The 9,198-nt window shown below is 49.1% G+C and overlaps 1 pseudogene; it reads right to left on the bottom strand.

The window, feature by feature from the left end:
- Positions 1-932: 932 nt before the first annotated feature.
- Positions 933-3,631, bottom strand: LOC130110607 (uncharacterized; annotated as a pseudogene).
- Between the last annotated feature and the right edge of the window lie 5,567 nt (positions 3,632-9,198).

A 9,198-nucleotide genomic window follows, 5' to 3' on the forward strand; every position in this document is an offset into this window, starting at 1 on the left:
ATTCTAATTTTCTGTGATTTTCCCCTTACTCTCTGAGACAATACCTACCAACTCCAAAAAGAATTAGGATCATAAGTGCTTTAGTTTTCGGTCCCGCTATCTACACTAACACACACACACTAACACCACACACACACACACATTCCGAAAATATATGAGTAGAGAGAGAGAGAGAGAGAGAGAGAGAGAGAGAGAGAGAGAGAGAGAGAGAGAGAGGAGAGAGAGAGAGAGAGAGAGAGAGAGAGAGAGAGAGAGAGAGAGAGTATAACTTTAAAAATCATGATTGCTGGCTGAATGTCCCATAGAAAATAATCATCATGACTGAGGTGAGCCACAGTTTTGAGGTGTGTTGGCACAGTTCTCTCTTTCTACTCTCCCTTTTCACAGCCAGGCTGATAACAAAAGGCTGCCAGGGACATTTTGACCGTCAACAAAGACTGACTAACATTGTTTACCATTTTTAATACTATTCTTCTTCTTTTTTTTGATCCCCGCCCACTTTTTAGCCACTTGCCCGCGTGTTAATTACTGTGTGAGCTTTACACTTGGTCGATGCATCATGAGTCATGTGTGTTCCATATTAGACAGTCACCCCACACCACAGTTTATATATTAGCTTGTTGTATAAACTGGGCCACTGATCCCAGTTCTGGACTATGACACAATGATTGTTACATTACTTTTTTTATCTGATGAAAACAAGAAGTTTCAAGACAAATGTGAAAAGTGACATGAGGGCCTGCTACCTTCATCACCTCACAAAGGACTGCATAGGAAAGATTTGCAAACTGAGCCTCACAGATAGTTCTTTGATACACCATGTGATGCAACCTGGGCACATCGTCAGTCATGAACTGGGGGTCATCATGCGAGTGACCCAGCCAGGGGTAATCAAGCCCTGGCTTGTGTCCAGGTAGTGCATATGCCACGTGTCAGTGACACGTGGCGTAATGGTGAAGAGATGCATCACTCCTCTTCACCCAGAGCCAATGGGAATCTCTTTTCTGTGGCTTCCAAGATCTTCCTAATGGCTCTTCTTCTTTGTAGCCCACAAATCCACAAGAGCCCCAAGACCTCGTGTAGAGGCTGGCCTCGATAGCCCCTGCAGCCCACTTCAGCTGGCTCACAGTGGGCTTTCCACCCATTCCTCTGATACTCAGCTACCAGATCTGCATACCTGGCTCTCTTCCTTTCTTGCACCTCCTCCATCCAAACTTCCTAGGGGACAGTTAGTTCTAGCAAAACCACTTGCTTGGTTGCCACCGACATCTGGGCCATGTCTGGTAGCTTCGATGGTGTCCAGGAACCTCAGTTGTCTCCCTCCCTAGGTCGACCAGGTACTGCAAGTCCCTTGCTATTGTGAGCAGCCCACCCTGGGCCTTTGGCTGGGGCAAAGGCTTCTCCCCTGCTCGAATAAAGGCAGTGGTGCATTTTGTTGGGTGTTGCTGCTTGCTGTAGCTGATCCCAGTGCAGATGGTGTCTGCTACTGCCTGCAGAATTTGGTTGTAGCTCCAACGATACTGCCAGTGTCCCAAGTCATTTGGACAGCAGCTCAGGATGTGCTCTAAGGATCCCCTTTTCTGGCAGAGTTGGCAAGCAGGTGATTCTGCCAGGTCCCAGCTGAACCAGTTGGAAGGACTCGGGAGGACATCATACCCTGGCTGGTCCAAAAACTTGAATCAGTGTGAGTCCACCTTCCAGAGTTCTGCCCAGATGATCTTTCAGCTGGTTGAATGGTTGCATGCTCCCACTTGGTCCAGGCCCCCTGCTTGCACATAACCACCATTCTTCTGTAGTGAGCCTCCTTCACCTCTGCACGTACCTCCTCCTGGATCAGCTTTCGCCTCTCCTTTCTTCAGGCTTTGCCGTAGCAAGGTCTTGAGTTGCTCCCGAGCCTGGCCTGACCAGTTGCCACGGTGGTCATCAGGATGCTGTGTCACAACCTAGCCTCAGCCTGCTCAACTGCCTCCTGTATGTGCCACTTCCTTCCTGTTCTGATCTCGATACCCACAGAGGAGACCTGGTGTCGACGGAATCTCGGTAGAGCAGGACTTCTGTGGCTCCGGTGACCTTGAACTCCTCTGCCAGACTGCTGAGAGGAAGCTGTAGCTTGGTGTTATGCTCGTAAAGAGCCATGCTGCTTAGGCTCCATGGCAGGCCCAGCCACCTGCACAGGAACTGGTTGATCTTCCTTCTGAAGCCCTCCGTGATGGTGATTGGGACTTTGTAGATTAGCAGTGGCCAGAGGAGTCAAGGCAGGATTCCATGTTGATATATCCAGGTCTTGAATTTTTTAGGATGCCCTGACTTGTCCACTGTGGATAGCCACGTGTTGAGGTCATCACTGATTGCCTGGTGCACTGCTGTGTCCTTCAGATTGCTGTTGAAGATCTTACCCAGGCTCTTGACTGGCTTTTCAGTCAGATGGAATTTGGGTGCCTCTCAAAAAGAAGCTGAACTGGTCGGTTATTCTTCCTTTCCTGAGGATCAGAGACCTGGATTTTGTGGGCTTGAAGCTCATTTTTACCCATGTAATGAAGCATTCAAGTCCTTGAAGGAGCCACCTGCATCCAGGCACTGATGTAGTTGTTACTGTTAGGTAATCCATGAATGCTCTGATTGGGGGTTGTCAGGCCCCAGATTTGGACCAGGGAACTCTGCACTCCACTTCTGCAGACTTCACATATTCATGGACGGCGCAAACGAGGACACAGAAATAGTACAGCCAGTCATGATACCCTTTTCTAGCCGATGCTACACTGATGTCGAGGTCCCAAAGGACACCCTCAGGCTAAAGTTGTTATAATAGTCGAGGATGAGGTTTTGGATCTTCTCTGGAATGTGATATCTGATAAGGGCCAATTCTACCAGCCTGTATGGGATTGATCTGCAGGCATTAGCATGGTCCAGCCATAGCACTGCCAGGTCTCCCCTGCCCTGCTTTCTTGTGCCTCTCTAATCAGTTGGGTTACCAAACTTGTGTGCTTTATGCATCCTGGAACACCAAGGACTCCTCTCTTCTGTGCCGAGGTGTTAATGTATGTGTTCTTCTGGAGAACCCATGAGGCGACTGGCAACAATCTTGAAAAAGATCTTACATTCCACACTGAGGAGCGAGATCGTCCTAAATTGCTCAGTGTTGCTTGCATCCTCTTCCCTAAGAATCCACATGCCTTCTGTATATTTCCACTGCTGTGGCACCTTTCTCCTCCTCCTGATCGTCCTGTAGATCTTCCAAAGGCTTTCCAGAAGCCTGGGGCACCTTTTGAAGACCTTGTTTGGCAGTCCACTTGGGCCTGGGGCTGAAGATATTCTGGCTGATTTGATGACCTCCTTGATCTCTTACAGTGCGGGTTCGTTGATGTTGAACACGACGCTGGGCTCAGGTGGGGATATCAGGGCTGCGCAGTGGCCAAGGTCTTGCTCCCTCATGCTATCATTGTAGGTGTTGCTAATCTGACAGTTGATCTCCTCCACAGAGAATGACAGGGGACCACCGCGTTTCTACCCAGCAGCTTTTTTGTAAATCCAAATGGATTTGCAGTAAAGGCACTGCACTTGCGAGCCTTTTCTTGCCCCTCTTCCTGTGCCATTCAGCGTGCCGAAGGGTGATTAGCCTTTCCCTTACCATGCCTCGAAGTGAAACATAGATAAAACATTTGTTGCCAGATTTACTCAAAATTGCTCAACACATCTATCACTCTTAGAACTGATACAATAGAATACTTTTTTTACATGTAATTATCTCATATATATAGGACCAGACTGTTGAGGAAAGCTTGCCTCCTCCCCTCTGCTTTGATGGCCATTCCTTGCTGAATGTGTCCTCAGGTTTCTCTCACGTGCTTCTGGTGCTTTCTTACAGTAGTGCAGCTGGCATTCGATAAAATATCAAGCTTCCACAAACGCTAGATGTGACTAAGGATTTATTGGTCAACACAGACGATTGACGAAGCTAGGCAGAGATGGAGAGACATCTCAGTGTCAATAGACAGGGGTGGACACACACACACACACACATACACACACCTAATTGTCCGATAGCCTTTCTTAGAAACAAAAGGAGAACAAAAATGGCGTATGTATGTTTTTATGTCTTCCTGTGTTTTACACTTACTTATATCGACTCACTTACACACCATATCTCTTTCTCTCTCGCTCTCTCGCTCTCTCTCTCTCTCTCTCTCTCTCTCTCTCTCTCTCTCTTTCTCTCTCTCTCTCTCTCTCTCTCTCTCTCTCTCTCTCTCTCTCTCTCTCTCTCTCTCTCTCTCTCTCTCTCTCTCTCTCGCTCTGTCTCTCTCTCTCTCTCTCTCTCTCCCTCTCTCCCTCTCTCTCTCTCTCTCTCTCTCTCTCTCTCTCTCTCTCTCTCTCTCTCTCTCTCTCTCTCTCTCTCTCTCTCTCTCTCTCTCTCTCTCTCTCTCTCTCGCTGTCTCTCTCTCGCTCTGTCTCTCTCTCGCTCTGTCTCTCTCTCTCGCTCTGTCTCTCTCTCTCTCTCTCTCTCGCTCTGTCTCTCTCTCTCGCTCTGTCTCTCTCTCTCTCTCGCTCTGTCTCTCTCTCTCGCTCTAAGATTAATCCTGTATTTCAGGGAGTAAAAGATGCTTGTGTTTACATTCTGATCTTCATTCAGACGCCGGCAGCAATTTACTTGAATGTCACCAACAACATTTTCTCTGCCCAGGGCAAAAATAATCACACCCACAAACAAGGACATGCACGAGCCATAATCCCCCTCTCTCTCCATCGCGCGCGCACACACACCACACACACACACACACACACACACACACACAGATGTCCAATAAAGTAGGAAAAATACTCAATGACGTGTGTGTGTGTGCGCGCGCGCGTGTGCACACATTCATTTTATGTGTGTGATATGGAGAGGGTTTAATGTCGTATGCAATGTTGACAAATTGACAAATTGACAAACACCCTGAGATCCGCCCTTCCTCTCCGGAGCCATCCAGCTAATTAAAAACACTCTGTGCCGGGGAAGGGATTACTGCAAATGGCGCACACTCTCACAAAAACACACGACCAGCAGAAACACGAAGAAACTGCAGCGATCATTTTACCCACTTGTGGCGCACAAATGCAGAGTCACATGCACACACGCCCCAAAACGGAGAATTGTATCCAATATGTGTGTGAGCGCGCGTGTGTGAGCGCGTGTGTCAGTTTTAGATGCCCCCCCCCCAAAAAAATGCTCGGTTGTATCAGCAACACACAGGCATAAGGCGGGTGACCAGTCACATCTGTCCCGCATCTGTTCTCGGCGTCTGTATATATTTAACCTTTGTAATGAATGAAAGGTCACGTGTTTAACTTGACCTACTCACGGGTGTACGTGCAGTGCGTGTGACGTATACAGGAAGTTGGAGACGCGCATGTTATGAAGGTTGTATGTCGGATGAACGCTAGTAAAAGCTACACAGTTAAGAACCTACGAAGTCGGCTCGTTCTTGAATTATTCTTATGTCAGTAAGACAAGGCGTCTACGGACATTACATGGTGTCAGAATAGTCTGTGTATCTGAACACGAGCGGTCATGCCGAAGTTTAATCCGCCGAGTGAATTCAAGTTTGACTGCCCCGTTGAATGGCCGGAGTGGAAACAAAGGTTTTCGCGCTTCAGGCTCGCGACAAAGCTGGATAAAGACGACGGGGAGATTCAAGTGAGTTCGCTGATTTATGCAATGGGCAGCGAGGCTGAAAAGATATTCAGCTCGTTTGACTTCGCGGCGGAGGGTGATAAAGTGGACTATGATATCGTACTGAAAAGGTTCGACGGCTACTTTATTCCCCGCCGTAACATCATACATGAGAGGGCGTGCTTCTATCAACGTAGCCAGCAGCCAGGAGAGACAGCGGAGATGTACATCCGGACATTGTATGAGCTGTCTGAACACTGTGAGTTTGGGGACAAGAGGGATGAACATATCAGAGATCGTCTGGTAGTGGGCATAAAAGATAAGGTGCTCTCCCGTCAGTTCCAGCTCACAGCGGACCTTACTCTGGTGAAAGTCATTGAACAAGTGCGCCAGGCGGAGGCAATAACAAAGCAGCTCAGCCTCCAAGCTAACCAACCAGAGGCCCAGCTGGCTAACGTCAATGTTGTCCGACGGCGGGACGGACGCCAAAACAAAAAGGGCGGACAGCGTCATGGTGGCGGCAGTCCTGCAACCAACAAAGTAGATGAATGCGGGAGGTGCGGCAAGACGCAGCACACCGATGAGCGGAAGTGTCCGGCAACGAACAGTAAGTGCAACAAGTGTCATGAAAAGGGACATTGGGAGCGTGTATGTCACTCTAAAGCGGTGAGAGAAGTCACTGAAGAGGTTAAACAGCTGTACTTTCTGGGAGAAGTTGGCAAAGAGAGCAGTCAGGAAGATTGGACTGTTAGTTTAACAATAAGTGATGTACCAATAACCTTTAAAATTGACACGGGGGCTGACGCTACTGTTATCAACCAAGGGACATTTAAAAAGCTGAAGCCAAACATAAAACTGGGACCTCCTGACACATGCTTCATAAGCCAAGGTGGAAACATCAGCTGCATAGGACAGTTTCAAGCCACAACCAACTACAAGGAGAAACAATACTCCTTTCCAGTGTATGTGATCAAGGGGAGAGGCAGCTGTCTGCTGAGTCGTCCAGAGGCAGTGGAGATGGGTCTAGTGAAGCGGATGAATGAGGTCAGTGGAGTTTTCGGTTCAAGTGGACTGCTGAAAACAGACCCAGTGAAAATAGCTCTGGTGGAGGGTGCCCAGCCATACGCGGTGCATACAGCCAGACGGATACCGCTGCCACTTGTACCACTGGTTAAGAAAGAACTGCAGCGCATGGAAAATGAGGGCATTATTGAAAAAGTGACTCAGCCCACAGAATGGTGCGCCGCTATGGTGCCGGTGCTGAAACCGAACAAGAAAGAGGTTCGCTGCTGCGCTGACCTCAGGAGGCTGAATCGAGCGGTGAAACGTGAGAAATACGTGCTGCCCACTATGGAGGAAATAATGCCAAGGCTCGCAGGGTCAAAGTTCTTCACAACGTTGGATGCAGCAAGTGGGTTTTACCAGATCCCCTTGCATGAAGACAGCAGGGGGCTCACCACTTTCATCACCCCATTTGGGAGGTATGCTTTCTGCCGCCTTCCATTTGGTATAACGAGTGCTCCAGAGATTTTCCAGAGAAAGATGGCGGAAACTCTGACCGGGCTAGAGGGCACAGAGGTGTACATGGATGACATCCTTATACATGGAGAGACTGAGGAAATCCATGACCGGCGCCTAGCAGAGGCGCTGGGGGTCATTGAAACAGCAGGTCTCAAACTGAACCAAGCGAAATGCAAGTTCAAACAGAAACAAGTCCGCTTCCTTGGTCATGTCATCGACGAGGCAGGCATCAGACCTGACCCGGACAAAGTGGCCGGAATAGAGAACTTTCCTCAGCCCCAGAACGTGACGGGACTCAAGAGGTTCCTCGGGATGGTGAACTATTTGGCAAAATACGTCCCAGAGCTGTCCACTGTAGGTCAGCCGCTTTATGGACTGCTTAAAGCAACGACAGAGTGGCTGTGGGGACCTGCACAGAACACAGCATTCCAAGACCTTAAAGCAGCACTCGCCACCGCCCCGGTACTCACCTTTTATGACGTCACTAAGGCTACGGTGGTGTCAGCAGATGCCAGCAGCTACGGGCTGGGAGGCGTTCTGCTCCAGCAGCACGGGGAACACTGGAAGCCCGTGGCCTACTGCTCCCGACGGCTGAGTGACGCAGAGACAAGGTACGCACAGATCGAGAAAGAGTGCTTAGCCAGCGTCTGGGCATGTGAAAGGTTCGAGAAGTACTTGTTTGGGCTTGACAATTTCAGACTTGTCACCGATCATAAACCACTAGTGCCCCTCATGAACAGCAAAGACTTGGATAATGTGCCCATTAGGTGCCAGAGACTGTTAATGAGGCTGATGCGTTTCAATGCAGTGGCTGAATACGCACCAGGCAAAACTTTAGCTGTGGCTGATGCACTCTCCAGAGGCCCAGAGCAGTGCTACGGAGATGGTGCTTCTCATGATGATGTTGCAGCGCACATTGATGCCATCGTGTGCCAGGTGCCTGCCACACCTCAAAGGATGCAGGAGATAAAACAGAGCACGGATGGGGATCTGCAGCTTCAGACAGTGTTGGGCTTCATCAGACACGGCTGGCCTGAGTATGTCGATAAAGTGCCGGAGACAGTCAGAGACTTTTATCAGGTGAGAGGGGAGTTATCTGAGGTAGATGGTTTAGTCATCAGAGGCAGTCGTATCGTCATTCCCACAGAGATGAAGGAGGTGATCTTAGACAGAATACACGACGGGCACCAGGGGATAGTTAAGTGCAGAGAGAGAGCTAGCCAGTCAGTGTGGTGGCCCAAAATGACAGAGCACATTACAACAAAGATACAGCAATGTCAATTCTGCAGAGAACACAAGAACACACAGAGAAAAGAGCCTTTAATGTCAAGTGAGCTCCCATCCAGACCATGGCAGAAAGTTGGCATAGACCTGTGTGAGTACAAAAAGCAAAACTACTTGATAGTGTCTGACTATTATTCCAGGTTTTTGGAGATCCTAAATCTACCAACAACTACTAGCAGTCAGGTTGTAGCTAGGCTGAAGGCTACATTTGCACGTTTTGGTATCCCTGAAATTGTAGTTAGCGATAATGGGCCACAGCTAGTTTCAGAAGAGATGAAGAGGTTCAGTGAGGATTATGATTTCATCCATGTGACTTCAAGCCCACACTACCCCCAGAGTAATGGACAGGCAGAGAGGGCTGTTCAGATAGCCAAAAGCATATTAAGGCAGGAAGACCCTCTCCTCGCCCTGTTGACATACAGAGCTACACCCTCTTCTTCCACTGGAGCCAGTCCAGCGGAATTGCTCATGGGTAGGAGACTCAGAACCACCTTACCCACATTGCAGCATAACCTGAAACCGGCCTGGCCTAAAGAGGAACTGATCAAAACCGCTGACGCCGCAGCCAAATCGAGGCAGGCTTTCTACTACAACCGCAGGAACGGCGTGCGGACACTGCGCCCACTGAACTCAGGTGACGCAGTACTCACCAAACCTGATGGACAGAAAACATGGACAATGCCAGCAGTAGTTCACAGTCAGAGCTCCACTCCCAGATCCTACATAGTGGAGACAGCTCAAGG

This window comes from Lampris incognitus, chromosome 1 (assembly GCF_029633865.1).
Source record: "Lampris incognitus isolate fLamInc1 chromosome 1, fLamInc1.hap2, whole genome shotgun sequence".
NCBI lineage: Eukaryota > Metazoa > Chordata > Actinopteri > Lampriformes > Lampridae > Lampris > Lampris incognitus.